The sequence below is a fragment of the Echinops telfairi genome, unplaced genomic scaffold, assembly GCF_000313985.2.
Source record: "Echinops telfairi isolate 266 unplaced genomic scaffold, ASM31398v2 ScPeMD7_2186;HRSCAF=2738, whole genome shotgun sequence".
NCBI lineage: Eukaryota > Metazoa > Chordata > Mammalia > Afrosoricida > Tenrecidae > Echinops > Echinops telfairi.
Genome location: NW_022106084.1, coordinates 4,282,858 through 4,293,218, shown reverse-complemented (window position 1 = coordinate 4,293,218; position 10,361 = coordinate 4,282,858).

Here is a 10,361-nt window from a genome sequence, read left to right as displayed (position 1 = left end):
AGGTATCAGGCATGAAGGAACAAAAAAACATATCATTGTGAAGGAGGGGGAGTACAGGACCCAAAGTTCATCTATAGGCAACTGGACATTCCCTTACAGAAGGGTCGCAGGGAGGAGATGAGACAGTCAGGGTGCAGTTTGGCAACAATGAAACATACAACTTTCCCCTAGTTCTTAAATGTTTCATCACCCCCCACTATCATGATCCCAATTCTACCTTAAAAATCCGGTTAGACCAGAGGATGTACATTGGTACAGATAGGAACTGGAAACACGGGACATCCAGGACATGAACCCTTCAGGACCAGTGGTGAGAGTGTCAATACCCGGAGGGTGGAGGGGAGGTGGTGGTGGTGGTGGGGTGGGGGTGGGGGATCTATACAAGGAGCTACAAAAAACCCTGGGGAATGTTCAACAGAAAAGTGGGTGAGGGGAGACATTGGTCAGTGTAAGACATGGAAAAATAATGCTTTATAAATTATCAGTGGGGAGGGAGGGAGAGAGGGGGAAAAAATGAGGAGCTGATACCAGGGGCTCAAGTCGAAAGCAAATGTTTTGAGAGTGATGAGGGCAACAAATGTACAAATGTGCTTGGCACCATGGATGAATGTATGGATTGTGAAAGAGTTGTACAAGCCCTCAATAAAATGATTTTTTTTAAATTGCTGTTCATACCTCCCAATCCTTGCAGGAAGGACCATAAGAACAAAGGATAAAATTGTCATACGTATTTACCTTTGCTCTGCTGTACTTTCACATTTATTAAAATGAGGTTAGTAATTGTACAACCTCATTAATTTCTAGTAAGAATTAAACTAGAAACCATGCTTAAAACATAAAGATGTTTGGAAAGAGGAAAAAGATGGAAATTAGAAACAAGAAGAGAAAAATGAAGTAAAGAACGATAAGATTGTGTTTGTATCTAGTTAATATTTGACATTAAAAAGAATCAGAGTGCTATGAATAAGGGACAATAGAAAAATGCTCTGGAGACACTGAAAAAAATCAAACAGACACAACTCTAAACTCCCATGTGAACATACAACAGAGTTTATTAACCTAATCTGAATATCTATGAGAACCTATCTGTCTTGTGTCACTGATGGTTCTAAGAGGCACATTTTAATGGATGCTTGTTTCATATTACTGTCTATTTTGGGCTGAAAGTGGCCTCTGGGAGTGTCTGCGTGTTCAAGTAAGAAGGTTGTCGCAGGTTGTCAACAGTTTCTACATATATACGTTTTCGTTTGTTTGGGTATTTTAAATGTCAATTCCGCTCAATATCTTTTACTCATTATAAGCGGGATCTCTTATTGTGATCCTGATCATAAGGAATACCAGCTAGTTCTTCCAGTGTCAGATTAGAAAACAATGTGCTTCGTATAGACCATTCGTCCTTGGAATTTGAATTTATTTATTTATTTTATTCTAATTTGCTCCATGCAGGAAGATTCCAGCAGTTGCTTCCAAATGATGACTCTCGGGGTTTTGAGATGCCAATTGCTGCTCCCAGAGTAGTAGGATGTGGAACATTCTCTTTATGAACTGGTTTTGCTAATGCACTTAGATGTCCCCTGAGACTATTGTCCTTGTGCTCCAAGACGAGTGACTCAGTTGCAACACCTAGACATTTCTTCATCTGTGGCCCTCTGTGCACTATTATATATACGAGTAGATGGGCAACATTTACAGATATGCGCTCAAATATACACCAGCATATATATTTGCATGAATATACCTCCTTCTCGTCCCCAACTAAAATAGAAACATTTACTTGTGTAGCTACTCACAAATTATTGTTTGTTATTATACTTGTAGCAGCATTATGCGGGTAATAACTTTCTGTGTTGTTGTCCTTTACTTGTACATGCCTCGTAGTGTTGTTGGTTGTTTTTTTTTGCCTTGATCCTGTTTTGCTCGCCCTCCATATTACACTGGTGTTAACTCTTTTATCTACTCTCTAGTTAATGTTTATCAATCCTGACTCTCCCTGGTAACTATTGTGGGTGTGACAAATAATTATAGAGTCTCATGCAATATTTGCCCTTCTCTATTTGAATTATCTCACTTAATCTAACATCTCCAGCCACTACCTGTCTGTCAGTCTGTCATGCTGTGGTGGCTTGTGTGCTGCTGTGACGCTGGAAGCTATATCTCTGGCAATTCAAATATCAGCAGGATCACCCGACGTGAACAGGTTTCAGCGAAGCTTCCAGGAGAAACAGACTAAAAAGAAAGAATAGGAAATCCACTTTAGAGGAATTGGCCACTGAAACTCTGACAGATAGCATGAAAACGTTGTCAGATACTGAGGATGTCATGAATAGAAGCAGGCCATTAGCAGAGAAAATGCCAGAGGATGAGCCCCTCAGGCAGGAAGCCCCTCGAACTGTGCTTGCTGAAAGTGAGGACTGGGAACCCTTGCTGATTTAGATCAAAGGATGCAGCCTTCAGTATGGATTACAACTCAATGCAAAGAAAGCCCAGATCATCCCAACTGCGCATAGAGGTAACATCATGATATCTGGAGAAAAGGTTGACGTTGTCAAGGATTTCACCTTATTTGCATCCCCCATCAATGCTCACAGAAACGGTAGTCAAGAGGCCAAAGGATGCATTACCTGAGTAAATCTGTTGCACAAGACCTCCTTATCATGTTGAAAAGCAAGCATGCTACACAGGAGAACTAAGGTGCAGCCAACCCAAGCCAAGGTGTTTTCAACAGCCTCTTTGCCACGATGGTGCCGGTGAAGAATACTGGAAGTACCAAGGACTGCCAAAAATAAGAAACCCATCTATCTTGGAAGAAGTATAGCCAGAATCCTCCTTCATGGCATGAATAGCAAGGCTTGAAGTACTTTGGCAAGTACTTTGGACATGTTAACAAGAGAGTGCAGTACCTGGAGAAGACATCATGCTCGGTAAAATGGAGGGGTAAAGAAAAAAAATAAGAGCCTGGACAATATGGCTTGATACAGTGATTGCAAGATTAGACACATACATAAAAATGATTGTGAGGATTGTGCAAGAGTGGGCACTGTTTCCTTTTTTTGGACACAGATTTGATGTGTGGCACTTGAGGGCACCTAACAACAACAAGATACTCCATATTCATCCATGTGAGGAGACATTCCACGCATTCAGCTTTATTATTTGTTTATATGCGTGTTAGGGTGAGTTCTCTAGAGAGGCAAAATCAGGAATCCTTATGCATATATATGTATATAAATAATTTTATATCAAGAACCTGCTTCAGATAGTTGTAGAATCAGCAAATTCTCATCTAGTTTAAGTTCCCAAGTCAGATGTTAACCTGAAGGCTTTTTCTGAGTTAAGCAGCTGCCAGGGCTGATGAGCCAAGAAGCACAGGAAGAGAAACTAGGAAACCGGAAGACCACAGGCTGGTGAAAGCAGAGGTAAAGCATTCCAAAGACAGAAAGTCTGGCTTGAGGCTTTTCCGGACTTCCATAACAGATGGACCAGGAAGCAGAAAGATGAACCAGGCAGTGAGCTCAGCTCTTGGCTCTGGAGAGAAATGCATAAAAGCTTGACAAGCAATTAGGCCGGCCACTGATAGCTCCCATGGTCAGCAGCCGATATTCCAGCTCTATGAGCCAGATGCAGGATCAGGAGCAGTGGGCAGAGAGGGAAGTCTTCCCACCGAGTCTGATTAAATAGGAGTAGGCTACGCATCGGATGAAACTTCCTTTCGATTGCAACAGGACTGTGACTTGAGCAAGGAAGCTGCACTCCTCTTTGACCCTCTTGAAACTCTTTTACTGCCCAGAACAGATTCTGTATTGAAGTTGTTTACATTGTTAGGTCACACAGTGGGGTAGGCCTCCACTGCCACACTACCGCTGGCCCAACCAAATTGACATAAAACCTAACAATCACAGTCCGCACTACCATTTGTATATTCATTCCTCAGTCCATGAATACTTAGGTTGTTCCCTTCTTTTTGCTATTTTGCATACTATTTAGATGAACACGGGTGTGTGTGTGTGTTTGTGTTTATAATCATCACTGATAAAGAGTCTCTAGGAAAAGAGCCTAAGAGTGGAGATGTTCAACTGTATGATAGCTAAGGAGACACTATATTGTGTTCCATAGCAATTGTACATTTTGTATTCCCACCAATCTCCCCATAGCCTAGCCAACCTTTTTTTATGTTCTGTGTTATTGTTTAATAGGTTCAATTATTGCCTAGGTGAGATGGCATTTTGGTGTAATTTTAATTTCTATCTTTCTGATGAAGAAGGACTTCGTGCTTGGTTAAGGGTAGAGATGCTAAAATGAGGAAGGCCCTTAATCCTCAATGAGACCCTCCATACAATGGCTGCAACAATGGGCTCAGGCATAGGAACAATTGTGAGGATGACATGGGACCAGGCACTGTTTTTTTCTGTTGTGCATACGGTCGCTATGGGTTAGAACCTTGTGGTAATTATATAATTTGTTGTCAATTTGTGACTTAAGCATAAAGGGGTAGAGTTTAGCCTGTCAATCAGGTCTTAGCTTGGTGACTTCATTTGGAGGTGCTAAGGAGATAAATCGCTCTTTGAAAATGGGATGTATGCTCAGTCCCTGTGAGGTATTCTTGTTGACAAGCCACATGGAGAGAGGATGATGGCAGCCAGAGCCTCAGAGCTGGAGAAGCCACATGGAGACCCCTGTCAGCACTGAGATGCTTACACTACCACTGGATCCACAAGACTTCCCACCCATTGGCCTGTGATCTCCCTGCCTTCAGTGTAATTGCATGTGTTTTTTTTGAGTCTGAAGAGGACTTTATAGATTGGTATCAGACATATGGGCTAATATTGGACTTATGGACTTGATCTGCACTGGGCTGGGATATTTTCTCAACATTCAATTGCTCTTATCAATACAGATCTTTCCTATACACATATGCGTCTCTATGAATTTGTTTCTCTAGTCTTTCTGGGCTAACACAAACCTACTTAATGACATCTAATAACAACAATAACATCCCATAGTTGTGAGCATCTTTTCTTTGTTTGTTAGCTGTCTGAAGATCTTCTTTGGTGAATTTGTGCATGTTCTTGGGCATTTTTAAATTGGATTGTTTCTCTCTTCGTTCTAGAGGAGTTAATGTTTCTTATAAATTTAAGAGATTATATTTTTTGACAAATATGACAGAACCATTACCCCCACTGCCACACTTTACTGGTTTTCTTTTTACTCTTTTGATTAAGTCAGTGGATAAATCATTTTTAATTTTTAGTAGATCTCAGCTATCTAGTTTATCTTCTGTTGTTTGTGCTGTTCAGTGGGCTATGGATGCCACATATTACAGCCTTGAATGCTATACTCTTTTTTCCTTCCTAATATTTTTAGGTTTTACATGTATGTCTTCGATTTATCTTGGATTGATGAATCCTATTCCTTTTTTTTTTTTTTTCTGCAATAGGATAGTCAATTTTGCCAACCCTTTTTAAGCAGGTTTTCTTTTCATCTTGATGGACTTCATTCCTTGTGAAACGGCCTGTGTGGTTGTTGTTGGGTGCTGTAGGGTTCATTCCAGCTCAGAGCAACCCTACGTACAACAGAACAAAACCCTACTCAGGACCGTGCCATCCTGCACATGTGGTTAGATGGTTCAATGACGATTTTTCTCATTGTCAATGCACCTGTAGTTGATGAACATGTCTTTCACTGGTAATTGATCCTTCCAGAGACATCCAAAATATAGGAAGTCCCATCGTCCTCTCTTTAAAGGGATTCTTGTTGTACTTCTTTCGAGGTAGATTTCTTTGATCTTCTGGCAGTCCAAGGTATTTTCAATATTCTCTGTCAATTCCCTAATTTATGTGTATCAAGTATTTAGTAGTCTTTCTCCTTCGTTGTCCAGTTTCCATACGCATGAGAGAATTAAGACTACTGAGGCTTGGCTCAGGCATACCTTAGTCCTAAAGTGACATTCTTGCTTTTCCATATTTAAAGCGTTCCTGTGCAGCAGGCTTCCTCCATGGAATGTACCACTTGATTTCTTGACTGCTGCTCCCATGGGCTTCGATCATGGATCAAGTAAAATGAATTACCTTGTAGGTGGATATTTTCCTGTCACAGATAGCACTGTACTTCAAGATAGATCATGACATGTCCTTTTTGAGAATGAATGCAAAACTTTGAAAATACCTAAGTTATCTCCCTTTATCATACTGTTGTCCCTAGGTCAGGTTGTGAAGAATTGTAGTTTCTTGACATTGAGTTGTACTCCATGATGCAGGGTGCCATGGGTGGATGTATTCACTTCTGCCCTATCACTGTTATGCCATTGTTCTATGTCTGCTGCTAAACTAATACGAGGCTGTTCTGACTACTATGGCTGTTGGTAGCTTCTGGTTTCAGTAGTGTGGAATTTTCTACCTTCTTCCTCTTAAAAAAATGCTTTGCTTTTCTGAGACTTTTTTCCCCCCATATAAAGTTGATGTTTAGATTTTCCATTAAATAATGTTGTTGGCTTTAGGATTGGGTTTTAATTGCATTTGTGATTGATTTTGGTACTATTCACATTTCAAATTGCTAAGTGCTATTGTCTGTATGTTTTGTGTTTTACCATTTGTGTAAGTCTCTTTTGGTTTTGTGAATTATTATCTATTCATTTTCTTTGCATAGATTTTTAAATCTATATTTATATTTATTCCTAAGTGCTTACCCTTTTGAATGCATGGTACACGGTATGTTTTTGTTTTTTGCCTTGTTAGTGTCATGAACTGGAATTATTTTTGTATGTTGATGTGATGCCCTGCCCAACTGTTGAAAAAGCTATGATGGCTGGTGAGGTTAAGTCCTGTTGAGGTGCTTATGATTAACAGCAATCCTATGTACAACAGAACTAAACATTGGTGGTCCTGTGCCATCCTCAGGATTGTATGTTCAAACTGCACTGAAAGCATGAGTCAAAAATGAGGCACCAGGAATTGAAGAAATAACAATTGAAATGTTTAAGCTAACTGATGAAGCACTGGAAGTACACATTAATTACAAACAACCAAAGAAGAGGTTAGCACAACTGATTTAAAATTTAAAGCTTTGTTTAAAGCTTCCAAAGAATGAGCTGTGAATGTGTGCATTCACACGTGCATTCACACGTGCATTATCAGTGCAATCAGCAATTTCTGAACATCTCAGTATCCAAACTTGTGATTCAAAATCTTAACAGAAGAAAACAGTCTCTAGACATTAATTTGAGTAATATTTTCTATTACTAAAGTATAGTAAAGTGAAGCTAAAGCAGCTGAAATTCAAGTTACTGTACTTCATAGTCTGTTTTGTGCTGTGTACTCTCTGAGCTCTTAAAATTGTGACTGATACAATCTTGTAAAAACATTTTGCAGCTGGTGATGCAAATAGCAATGAGTGGAGGGAACACCCAATTTGTGCTGTTCTTGTCCCGCAACAGACTTTCGTGTCAAACAGCACGTCATTAATAAAGCTCACCAGCTTTGGGCTCCGGACTGACTGGCATGGAGTAAGGTAAAGTCATGGGTGTGTTCAAGGAAACTGTGCCCTGGTTCTCTGTTTCAGCTCTGGCAGCACTCTCAATTTTCCTTTTAGTCTCGCTGGCCGGTCTGGAGGCGGTGCCATACAGAACTGTGTCTGAGGCAGTCAGGACCTGCTGTGACACCATAGCCCCCTTTGTTTAGATCTGAAAACACAGCTCACTGCTTGGCTTTTCTCAGCTGCCATATGGCTTTGTGGAAACTGGTCTAAAGGAAGCAGGAAGAAGTGGGGCGGGAAACCTTAGAAATAAAACAACCGACAGATGAAATTGATTTATTTTCAGTATTAAAAGATGGGGGTGGAGGCCTTTCAGAAACATAAAACCTTACTCTGAGCAAGCAAATAGACTGCTCACATGACAGCATTTGTAGACGCTTTTTTATATAACATATGCTAGAAAATAGAAGCACCATTGTTTAACTTAACTACTCTATCCAAATTAGATGATATGGAATTTCCACGCATAAGTAAAGTGACTGCCTCTTTAGTCAGTTTGGTTAGACAAAATACCTTGGCACTTCAAAATGTGTGTTGAAATTAAACTTTCTAGAAGTTTATCTTTCTCTAAAACTTTGCAAATAATTCAAAAGTGGAAAATCACTTTATTTGAGTTCTTTTAAGCTTTTCACCTTAGGCAGTTATGATAGTACTCTACATTGCTTTAAAAGCCTGGTAGAAATATCTTTAGATCTATAGCCAAAAAGAATAAGGTTTCAAAATGACATTTTGTCATACTGTAAAGAAATACAGCAAAAGTGCTTAAAAACAAACTAATGATGGAAATATATTTTAAAAGACAATCATATTTGTGATTAAGTTTGCTAATCTGAGATATTTGGATTTGAAAAACTAGAAATAGGTGTGTTCCTGTAATATTCTACTTTTTATTAGACATTTATTACGATAAATAAAAGTTAGAGTAATTGAAGACTGAATTATATAGAAGTAAGTAAATTTTATTTTTTGCTGATACTTATTCACTTAGGCTACTTGTTTGGTGCTCAAGCAATCTAAAATATGGAATATGATATTTTTTAAGTAGTTTCAATGTTTGTGTAAGTAATTATAAACACAAAGTTATATATTCTTAACTTTGAACTTTTATGTTAAATATGGATTGTAGTATATCAAATACAACTGAGTACATAAGAGAGAGTAGTTTGTACTTAAGTGGTTCCTTATATCGGAAAAGAAAAAAAAATTAGAAAGTGGGTAGTCTACATGACATTAGGGGGAGTCTTAATTGTCGTTGTACCACTAATAAATTGGCTTTGGAAGTGCTCATAATCATAACTTTAAAAATAATAATAATTTAAGGGATATATCCCTGAATTTCAAAAGCCTCTTCCAAAGCTTAGCATTTAAATGAAATTTTTGCTCCTGAGAAATCCTTAGGAGTTTAGAGGAAATTGCTTTAAAATATTCTGCCTTTTAGCTCCCCCAAACCTGTTGGATGGTCCTTTTACAACATCTGTTTTACTATTTGTAAGAACATTTATCAGTCTACATTTGAATAATTTCATGGGGAAAACAAATGGGCGTGTAAGTTCGTCATGGTATCTGTGGGCTGGGAGGTTTAGTAGAGGAGATTTATAACCTCACTAACAGAGATCTCTTGGTCACAAGTTTAATTGCCTCTGGAAAGACAATTTTGAGAACCAACGATTTTGAGTAGATTTGATCATTTCAGAGATGAACACTATTTAAGTGTTTTAAGGTGGTTAAGAATTCGACTTCAGTATTATTTATTTATATTGTAATATAACATCTATATTTATTAGTGATGTAACATGTTTCAAGTCACAAATAATAATAACTAGACCATTTGGAGAGAAGGAATCCAAAAGTAGGGAAACTGTCTTTTGTTTTTCTGCATAAAGTCAGATTGTTTTTTATTAAAACCACATGGCACTTGGCACTGGGCTCTTAAAATTGTGAAACCTGAGAAAGGACTATACTAACTGAGATAAAAATACAGGGGAGAAGGCAGAGTGATAGTTCTTGGACAACATACATCTCATCTACTCAAGAGTTCTCTGTTCTGAAATATGCAACTGTTACTGGTAATTTATATTAATCTCTGAGGGTCCCTCTGTGCGGTTGGAATTCCTCAGCGTTCGTGTTCCCCTGAACCATTAAGATGTAGTTTCTTCTCCAGTGAAATCTGGGCGACATACGGGCTCATGTGCAGCTATGCGCATGGATAATGATTCCTGCCTCAGCCTTCAGATGATGGCATGCACCTCACTGCGAACGCTGTGCCTGTTCAGTTTTGCCTTGAATGTTTTCAACTCGAAGGCAGTAAAATTGGAGTTCCTTCTCACCTACTTGATTATATTTATTTGGTGGAGAAAGTTCTAAATGACTCAATAGTTTGTCAGGTCCCAATTTGAGCCTTTAAGGTTTCTCTACCTGTTTTGTTTTCTGTTACTCTTTTTACCAGTTGAGACTAAAGTGTGCCCCCAAAATTAAAAAGTCAGAATCCTCTCCATTTGCCATTGAGAGAGATTCTGGAGCTTTGAAATGTTGCTTTCAGTTCATAGTGACTCTAAGATTCGCTTACTTTACTGTGACTTCATATCTTTAATAATTCAGAATCTGTTGGAAACACTGTTATGGTAATATCTTCCAAATAAAAACCTGCAATTACATCATGATAAACATATAAAACTTTTAGCAAATTATCTGACTGTGACTCCCACTTTTGAGTTTATGTTTATATTTGGTGACCTTTTAGAAAATATCCCTTATGTCATTGTTGTCACACATTTTCAGAAAATCCCTGTGTGTAACTAAATCCTTTGTTTTGAAACTGTGTTCTACTCCTGTTG